Source organism: Borostomias antarcticus, assembly GCF_949987555.1.
Source record: "Borostomias antarcticus genome assembly, contig: scaffold_72, whole genome shotgun sequence".
NCBI lineage: Eukaryota > Metazoa > Chordata > Actinopteri > Stomiiformes > Stomiidae > Borostomias > Borostomias antarcticus.
The window spans coordinates 185,236-195,907 of NW_028175989.1; positions in this window are offsets into that span (position 1 = coordinate 185,236).

Here is a 10,672-nt window from a genome sequence, read left to right on the forward strand (position 1 = left end):
GATTAAAACATATCCTTGAAAATTACTATCAGTCTCTCCGACCCCCAAAGGAGAGGTTACGAATCAACTGGTCCCCAACTGGCCAATCACAGGACTGGGGCACAAGCACCCACCCCCCAAAAGCTGCAGGTATTTAACCTGTGAGCCGCCATTGTTCTTTCTCTTGTAGGTACGGGCGAGTTGACGCGCATTGTATCTACTGAAAAGCAACCAAAACTGTTCCTTGGATCCATCCCTAGCAAGAGCGAGGGAGTGGAGAGGTGAGACCTTGCAACTTTAATTCTGAACCGTTTCGGTTGGCTGGACACCAAACAGCGCCAGAATAGACTGTACTACTCTGCAAACTGAGTGTCAAGCCTGAACTCTGGGTCGCTGCAACTTACAACGCCAACAACAGCAACACCGTGACGCAACGAGCCGGCGGACGACGCCCATCAACCAAACCAACAACGCTGGTCACGTGGTCTTCGAGACTACACCGAGAGCTGGCCAGTCGAAGCGAGCCGCGCGCCACACAAACCGTAAGCTCCATGCTAAACGCTGCTTGTTTGATGTGTTGTGGTTGCTATGTGTTGCTGAGATCCTAGGCCAGGCTGCACTCACCTAACACTTATTCCCTTCCTGCTTTGTCTCCATCCTGACACATTTGTGTTCTCATATATTGTTGAATTGTGTGTGTTCATATTATCCTGATAATTGATCAGTATACTTCAATAAATATTCCATGCTTTGACCCCGTCGTTGTAGCGTCATCAACAGATCTCTAGGTCTGTTTTCCCTCTCATGAGGCTGGTGCCCCAGACGAGTCGATTTAGTGTAGTTAAATCCATTTCCTTCATAGTGTGATAGCCACAGTATAACCATAAGTTATACCAAGTCATAGTCATATTCCCATAAAGCTATAAAGCTTAAACTGCTACACAATGTAATGTGATGAAAATGGACTGAAATGCCCGGAAACAGGTCTAGGTCGGCCTAGACCAAAGACAGCTGGCTTCATGCAGGGAAAGACACTTTTTGAGCTCATCAGTACTTCATCCAATACCATAGATGGAGGGGGGGATTCATCATTACTACAATTAAGAAGTTCTTCATGAGTATCATTAACGCCAGAGTTTAGTCGCTGCTTGGTCACTAAAGTGGACGTAATGCCCATGTTTCACTACATCCTAGAGAGCTCAGCGAGGCTGAAAGAGCAAGGCCCAGTGGTATATAAACACTGATCCATATATTCTCTATGCAGGCCGCGCCTCGCCCAGGTTCACCTTAATGAGCTCGTAATTCCTGGTCTAATCAGTCATGCTAAACATCTCTGTACTCCCTAACTCTAATTAATTATTGTGGTCTGGGGGTACATTGACTTTCCTGCATTAAATGCAATCAGTGTAAATCGCTTTGGATAAAAGTGTCAGCTAAATGACTGTAATGTAATGTAATAGCCACAACAAGCAATGATGGGGTCCAAGCGCCTTGCGACGAGGTGTCAAAAATAGGATTTTGAGAAGGAGCAGAAGACCAGTGAAGCAAAGATGCAGATGATGTGATTGAAGGAATGTGTTTAGCCCAAGAAATTGTAAAATAAATTAAAGCTGCTACGCAGCGATGAGGCGGGGCCAGGCAATTTCCGACAAGTTTAGGAGCAATAAGCGAGAGAATAGGAAGACAACAAGAAAGTTGACATTCCAATGTTCATTTTGTACATTCGTATCGTATCGTAAAACATTTGTAAAACATTTTGATGCATTGTAAACTTGATTTTGCTAATTCAACAATCGGGTCAATGAGTTTGTGAATTACAGTCTGAAGATCCAGTGTAGCAAGTTTGGTGTTAATTGATTGAAAAATGAGGGATTAGATATGTTTATTAATTTTTACAGGTTTTATTTGCTTTTCTTCATAATTGAACATTAACTTCAGGAGCCGTGTACTCAGTCAGTTGCCAATCAATCGATTTAGTCATTGTAATCCTCAGCGGGGGTTGGGTAGGGTTGCCAACAGCGATGTCTCCGATTCGTGGAGCTTGCGTTGGATTGTGGGTAATGTAGTTATCTCTGTATAAAGTGTTGGTTTCAGAGGACAGAATTAAACTTTTTTTTTTAATTCAATTTTTGAGATAAAATTCTGAAAAAAATCACACTACATCTTGGATATGTGGCCAATGTTGTCACTTTTATGAGGATGATCAGACATTGATTTGGCGAGAATTAATAGGAACTGTATACAGAACTGTTTACAGTAAAACTTTTTGATGTGCTGTGGGCTCAATTTTTCATATTTCAAAAATCTGTGAGGATCATTTGGTAAGGACAGTCTGAAGATACAGTATATCAATGTTTGTGTCAATTGAACAAAAAATGTGGGAGGATATAGGTTTGATAGGTTTTACAGTTTATGAAAAAATCAGAATGATGGACTTCAAAATTCCTGCAGGGTCAGAGCGTATAAAGTTTTGTCTCACTTGGGACTACATTGACATGGTGGTTTTACAGTGATAGCACCTATGGCTGATTTGTTATGATTTTTTAAAGTTTTAAACTTTAGACTGTTGCTGTAGCGCCACCTTCAGGTTTATTGACCTACAATGCAGGTTGAGGACTTTGGGTATAGTACTGGAGCTATTTGCAAAGTTTGGTGATTTTTTGTCTACGGGAAGTCAGACTTCAGTGGAATAATAATAATAATAATAATATAGGCAAATACAATAGGGTTCTGGCAGCTACGCTGCCTGGCCCCTAAATATAGCTACAAGCAGCAATAACGGGGGCCAAGCGCAACGAACGCATCAAATGCAACAAGCAAAACACGCCACATTTGATATGTGGTTATTGACGTACTTGAAAATACTATGAAAGCGCAATGGGGGTGTTTTTGCACAAAAACGCTTATATAGACCTCAGAATTTAATCTGACAATTCCGTGTTCAATTATGTAAGGGATAATGAATGAGGGGCGGGTCTTTGTGCTGTTTAAATGACCGACGTGGAGGTAGTGAATTTACCAATTGACCTCCGCGAAGGTCATTTAAACAGCACAAAGACCCGCCCCAAGTTCATTATCCCGCTTATACAACGGCCTTTCAACAGAAAAGATAATTCTGAGAACAAAATACATTTATTGCTCATATAAGCTTTGAAAAGTTGATCATTCATGGTTAGAGTTATACAATTTCCATAGCAACCAGTAACTTTTATAGTCCCTCTCCACCCAAATCTAACGTTATCACTCGTCTAGACCCAGGAAGCAGTCTGCTAGCTAGCCATGAGCGAAGTGTAACATACTGCATATTTGCAGTGCAACATATCAATCGTCCAGTTGTCAAATCTAGTTGTGAACTAACTATTTATGATAGCCAGACACCTCATTGTCCCCAAATCCAAAACTTTTGTCCAGGTCGTGGATATCACTGTCAGTCGTAGCTACAATTCATTCAGTTCATTGCGAGTTGAATTGTGAGGACGGAATGTGCCGTTATAAGTGAGGGACAAGGTATTAGAACTCATCCGTTCAAATCACATCACAAGCAGGCTGGACTACTGCAATGCTCTACTATCAGGCCTACCAAAGAAAGCAATCTCTAAGCTACAAATAATACAGAATGCTGCAGCAAGAGTCCTCACTAAGACTAGACGAAGGGCACACATCACACCAGCGTTAAAATCACTACACTGGTTACCAGTCAACTCTAGAATAGACTTTAAAATACTATTACTAGTCTATAAATCTCTCCACAGTCACTCACCAGAATATATTTCAGACATGCTTGTTAAGTACATGCCAAACAGACCACTTAGATCCTCAGGCACTGAACTTTTAACAGTTCCAAAAGCCAGGACCAAGAAACATGGAGAGGCAGCTTTTAGTTTCTATGCCCCCAACCTCTGGAACACCCTACCGGAGTGCCTAAGAAGGGCCGAAACAACGGACGTCTTCAAGCGAGACCTCAAGACGTACCTTTTCGACCTAGCCTTCAATCACTAGCTAGGACCTTGAGACACAGAAAGGCAGCCTCCAACCTACCTGTGAATCCTCTGTATACATTGGTATTTATCCTGCTATGCAATGTATGTATATCAAGTAGTGTACAGAAGCTGGTTATCCTGAAACAGGCTTGTTCTGACTGTTGTGTTGCTTCAATGACTCAGTGTGCTACTAACCGTTTTTCTGTCTCCCCTAGTGTCTCTCTCTCTCCCTCCTATCCTCTAACCAGGTCCAGTGTCAGCTGCGGAGCTGTGGATATCGTAGTATTTAGTACACACACACACACACACGTACACACAGACACACATCAGTCCACATCCGGCTTAGGCCTGGACCTGATGCTCTTAGCCTTTCTTGCTCCGAAAATTTAATTGAATGTTTTTTATTGTTCTTTAAATGTTCTTAGCCATTAGACAAATATATTCCAGGAGCTTTCCCCAGGTTGCCTGTTTCAATATCTGTGTGGTCTGTATGGCTCTATGTGCTATTAACCCTGCTCTGCCTTCCCTCTGCCTTCCCTCTCCCTAGTGCCTCTCTCTCTCCCTCCTATCTTCTAATCAGGTCCAGTGGATGCCCCACTGTCACCAGCAGACCTCCCGAAGTCCGATAGATACCCCTGTGTCTGCTGTGGATGATGTAGCATGTCCGTAGAATATTCTCTCTCCTATGATGCTTTTAGCCTCTCTCACTCTGAAATGTAATTTAATGCAATGTATTGCTTTATAAATGTTCTTAGCCGGTAGACAAACATACTCCTGGAGCTTGCTCGATCGCCTTGTTGAGAGGGGTCAGGGAAGAATTTTTACAGCTCACTTATCTGGCCCCCGGGTGATTACTGTTTTTTTGCTTCCCTCTGGAATATGTAGAGAGTGGGTCGTATGCCCACCTCCCTTGTTCTCTGTAAAGCGCATTGTGTTGCCTCTGTGTATGAAATGCGCTATACAAATAAAGCTTTGATTGATTGATTGATCCGTTGCTCTTCACATACATATCTGCATTTCTATCTCTGTCTTGGAAACAGAATAATCCCAAAAGAATAATACTGCGTGAGTAATCGCAGGAGAATGTGCTTCAGTCAAGTGCAAAACATCTGTTTGATGCAAGCGCACTCGGCTGAAGTGGACCAGACAGGCTCAGACTCTGCTAGACAGGGAACTCCGATAAAGTCGCAGCATATAATTTAGTTAGTTTATATAGCAACCACTATATCATGTTTGGGATGCTACGGCTCTTATTAGGGTCAGTTGAACTGTGCATTGATTTAGAACATGTTTGATGCCGGGCGTATTATATATATAGATATATATACCGGGCGTTGTGGAGAAATAATGTATGCCTCTCGAATGCGTCTTGGCCAATCACAATCGAGTATTCACACAAGCAGTTGTATAATATGCACGCTCTTTCTGCGTACTGCCCAAGGCGCCATTTACGCTGCACTTGCAAACGTTAGTAGGCTACATCTGCCCTTGCCCGGGTCCTGGTCGGTATACTATTCGGGGTTATTTCTTCACTTTGGTTATTCATGAAATAATATTGTCTGTAGATGCGGTAATGTAGACCGAGGGAAAAAAGTCTATGGAACAATGAATGGTCCCTGGCAGGGCGGTATACCAAGGAAGAGCCCAGAATAGTATACTGACCTATATCGGGACATATTAAATCTATCTGAGACCAATTTGGTGACAACGTAGTAGCCTATGCAACCTTGTAAATATCAGTGTTGTACGAATATTGGTTCGTCTTCATCCATGCTGTTTGTTCTAAAACAACAATGGCACCAGGAATCCTGCTCTGACCACGCTTTTTATTCACCACCATAATGTGTTATTATAAATTATAAATCTACTGTATGTTTATACAGCACAAAAAGGCTGTGTAAATACATTTAATCTATGATGCATAATTAAATCTATACCCTTATGTCTGTTCTTAAAGATACACCGAAAGGGAAGTTTGGAGAACATCTTTCTTCCGTACTTTGACGTATTTCCGCCTGAAACGGGCTGCAAGGGTGGGACATATGTTTAGATGAATTTCATTGGAACGTTATCGAGCGAGCGGGATATTCAACACTTGAGGCTGCAGAGTAGTTGAGTTTTGATTGACAGGGTGGATGTTGTGAGATTATTGGCCTAAAATCTAAGGTACCTGTCATTGCACATGACCTACTGTTTCCAGGAAGTAAGAAATTATGTACTTTGATATAAGATTACAACGTAGAATTTTGTACTTTTTTGGCATACATCGTTGAAAAGGTGAACACTATGACCAATTATGTGAACCAAAATGGGACAGAATGCTTTTTTCATTTCTGTGCGACCCCTAGTGTGACCCCTAAGGAGCCTAAGAGTGCGCCAAGCAAGAACCCCAAGAGTGTGTTAGGAAAAACTTCCAAGGGTGAATCCTGCAAGGATGACGATCATGACACTGACGGAAACTCGATCTCTGAAAGTGAGTATCAACCATCATTATCATCAGAGTTTAACAGGTAGTGTGAACCCTATGGAGCTCTAGAGTGCGTCCTGCAAGACCCCAGTGGAGCCCAAGAAGAATCGTCAGCAGCATCAAGGAGATATGCTAATGTTGGCGTTAAGAAGAGTAAAGTTGCCAGGGTTACAAAGGGGATTATCAGCATAATGTTGCTGTCCTTGAGAAGGGAGAGGGGGAAATTGTTACATGGCATCAGCCAGAGGGTGATGTGGACCCCAGTAGTTATTTGCCCTGCCCACACTGCTATGCCTTCTTCGTGAGAAGGGACCTTTGGAAGCATGAGGCAAATTGTAGGGTGAGAGAAGAACTTCACGCACAAAAATCAAGGAGGACTCAATCAAGTGCTTCAGAAATGATTCCAATCAAATATGATACCTCCGAAGGCTGCAAAAACATACTAGACAACATGCAACAAGATGATATTGCCATGCAGTGCAGAGATGATCCACTTAATATGCAAGGCAAAGCAGCGGGTGTGGAAGGAGTTCTGAGAAACCATGGAGAAGGACATTCAGTCGGCACCAAGGTGTTTCTGGAAGACCATCAGACACCTCAGGAAGGGAAAGCGGGGGACCATCCAAGCTGTATACAGCAAGGATGGGACACAGCTGACCTCAACTTTGGAGGTCGTTGAGCGTTGGAAGGAGCACTTTGTGGAACTCCTGAACCTGATCAAGGCAGAGCCGGAAGATGAAGGGGGGTCATCGTCAATTTCCCTGGAGGAGGTCACTGAGGTAGTCAAACAACTCCACAGTGACAAAGCCCCAGAAACTGATGATACCCCCACCCTACCCCTGACCCCTGCCTCTACCTGGACCCAGGCACACTCACACACACACAGACATACACCAGTCCTGGGCTCAGATCCCCTTCCCCTCACCCTAATCCGGGTCTGTATCCTTTTCCTACCCCCTCCCTACCTCTGCCTCTATCTGGGCCCAGGCACATTCACGCACACACAGACATACACCCGTGTTTGCCATGTCTCTCCTATCATGTTTTTAGCCTCTCTTACTCTGAAAATGTAATTTAATGTAATTTATTGCTTTATAAATGTTCTTAGCCGTTAGACAACCATACTCCAGGAGCTTGCTCGATGTTGAGAGGGGTCAGGGAAGAATTTTTACAGCTCACTTTTCTGGCCCCCGGGTGATACTGGTTTTTTTCTTCCCTCTGGAATATGTAGGGCTGGGTCGTATGCCCACCTCCCTTGTTCTCTGTAAAGCGCATTGTGTTGCCTCTGTGTATGAAATGCGCTATATAAATAAAGCTTTGATTGATTGATATTAGTTGGTGTCTAATTTCAGTTGCACCATGGCAATTTAGGCGTTGTCTTAGTATTAGCTACTTCCTCGCACTAGTGATCACTTACACCACCTCCCAGGGTGGGGTAAATATTTAGTTGTTACTAGGAACTAGTCGTGAGTGGTGCAGCCCATTTAAATTTAGTGACTAAATCTCGAGTTAGACAACACTTAGGCTATGACTAGGCCTAGTCACCACTTAGTAATGACTGGTGCAACCGGCTCCAGATGTGCAAAGGTTCTGCTCTTTCGTCTATTTCTTGTTGTGGGCCCGGCTCGTACTTCGGGTCCAGTCAAGTCGCTCTGGGCGTGGCTAGCGAGACGCACTACCCAGAGGCACGGACTCCACCCCCCGCCAGAGAGGCTGGCTCCGCTTGGCAGCAGCTGCAGTCAGTTAACAACCCAACGCACCTGTTGCCTGTTAGCTGAGCCTCTACAAGAGGACGCTGGAACCGTCGCTCGGGGCTCAGACGTTCCTAGCCCATTACATGGTACGGCCTGAACCACAGTAACCTACTAGCTTAGTCTATTGTAATTACTAATTGTAAAAATTCCTGTTTTTTCCCCTCTGTAGACTCACTCGCCTGTGTTTTTTTTCTCTCCTGTTTTACTCCTGCAAGGTTCCACCGTTGTCCTCACACCCTCTGGATTCTACGCCATGTCTCCTCCTTGCCGGCTCCCACGCCGCGACTCCCGTTTCCCCCTGGCTTTCCCTGGCCGTCTCCACGCCCCCACCTGGACCAGCCCTCCATCTCCCGCTCCGCCGCTCTCGGCCTCAGTCCCACCACCAGGCTGCGTCATCAAGGATCAGAAATGCATAGTTATAACAAAGTGGTCCGAGTCCAGGAATGATCATATACTGCATAATGCAGTTCTGGAAAAGTCATGGACATTTGAAATTTAACTGAAATGGTCATCGTTCTAGCAATGAAGCTCATCTTATTCATGTATTTGTCATTCTGTTGTAGTCCACATTATCACAAAGCAGAAATGCCCTAAAAATATATTTTAAAAATAAAAACTCACAAGTTAACATAATGGTGCTATACTCCACCCTGCATTCCCTCTCGTTGTCCCACAGTACCAAGTGGAGGCCAGGCCAGTAGAGGGCAGTACCAGCAGCCAGAGCCCTCCCCCCCTGCATGCGTTCAACAGTGAGCAGAAGCCCAGCGAGGCCATCAGCTACTCAGACTTCACTGTAAGATCGCCCCTTAACCCTCACCCTGACCCACCATTGTTAGAATGCTGTGAAGGCGGGTTCACACATCAGCTGAGACACTTTGAGCAGCTCTTGAAGGAGATTGAATTGTTTTGTGACAATTTATGTTGAAAGTTCCAAAACTGAATCGATGTAAAATCTTAGACTCTCAAATCTAGAACTGCCTCATTAGATCTACCTCTCCTTTGTAACCTGCGTAATATCTTTTAGTGACGGTCTCTCTCTCTCTCTCTCTCTCTCTTTCTCTCTCTCAACGTTATGACACATTCTCCCTCTTTCTGAGAGACGCCCCTCACTCTCCCTCACTGTCTTATTTTATTTTTCATATGAATCACTAAATGTATATTTTATTATCTTGTCTCCTGTGTCAACTAGCACAGCTAACAGGAGTGGATAGGCATAAGGTTCAACAACCATCACTACTGTGAGTTTAGTTAACTTGGTGCAGATCTGTAGTCATGGGTACAGACTGACTAGATCAGGGCTATGAGCTCCTATGAGCTCCAGAGAGACCGGAGATCATGGGTATAGCTCCTATGAGCTCCAGAGAGACCGGAGATCATGGGTATAGCTCCTATGAGCTCCAGAGAGACCGGAGATCACGGGTATGAGCTCCTATGAGCTCCAGAGAGACCGGAGATCATGGGTATAGCTCCTATGAGCTCCAGAGAGACCGGAGATCACGGGTATGAGCTCCTATGAGCTCCAGAGAGACCGGAGATCAGGGCTATGAGCTCCAGAGAGACCGGAGATCACGGGTATGAGCTCCAGAGAGACCGGAGATCACCGGGTCTAAGCCGGCCCTTCACAGCCCTTCACAGCCTTTAGAGAGAGTTTAGAGAAGCTTGTGATTCTTGCACTTTGCCTTCAGCACTAGATGATGCTCTTAGTCACTTGTTTTAGAAAGAAGATGCACTTGTGAGTTCTGGCAAGTAGTAGTACATTGGTTCTTCCTAAGTTAGATGCAATTATTGTTAGTCGCTTTGGATAAAAGCGTCTGCTAAATGACTGTAATGTAATGTAATGTAATGTTGTCTCAGCCATCCTGGATTGGTCCGGTTTGACCTTGAGGACATTCCCATCGCCGTGGCGACCGAGGGAGGGAGGAAAGGTTGAAGTTTTTATAAAGTATTGTAGAACATTTTTATAAATCACGTTTGATACAACACGCCAAAGCAATATGTGAATCTATATCACTGTAAGGTCATGAAATACACTGGATATTTGAGATACACTGTAAAAGTTCAGTTTAATTTCATTTGTAGTAAACCATGTATCCCTGTTCAGACACTGGAAATTTGGTAACAGACAGGTTTAAGCAATTACCAAGGAAATGTAATCCCTTCAATTCTCCACCAGATGGTGGTAGAGGTGTGATAGGCAGGAAGGGTTTTATGTGAAGGAGAGTATATTCCACTAGGGAGAAGTGAGAGAGAACAGTAGGCAGGCTCGTGTAATTCATTTAAGTCTACACCAGGGGGAGCCAGAGATAGTAGTATGTTTGGGGAAGCGCTGTGTCTGTAACGTCCCATGTATTTTTTGGCGTGGCTGGAAGCCGCGCAGCTAGTATAGCGTTTGTCGGGTTATCAATCCCTCCCTCCCTTACTCCCTTACTCCCGACAATGTTGGCCTGCATCTCTCTGTTGGCAATACAAGAGGCAGTAGTCCCAGGACACCA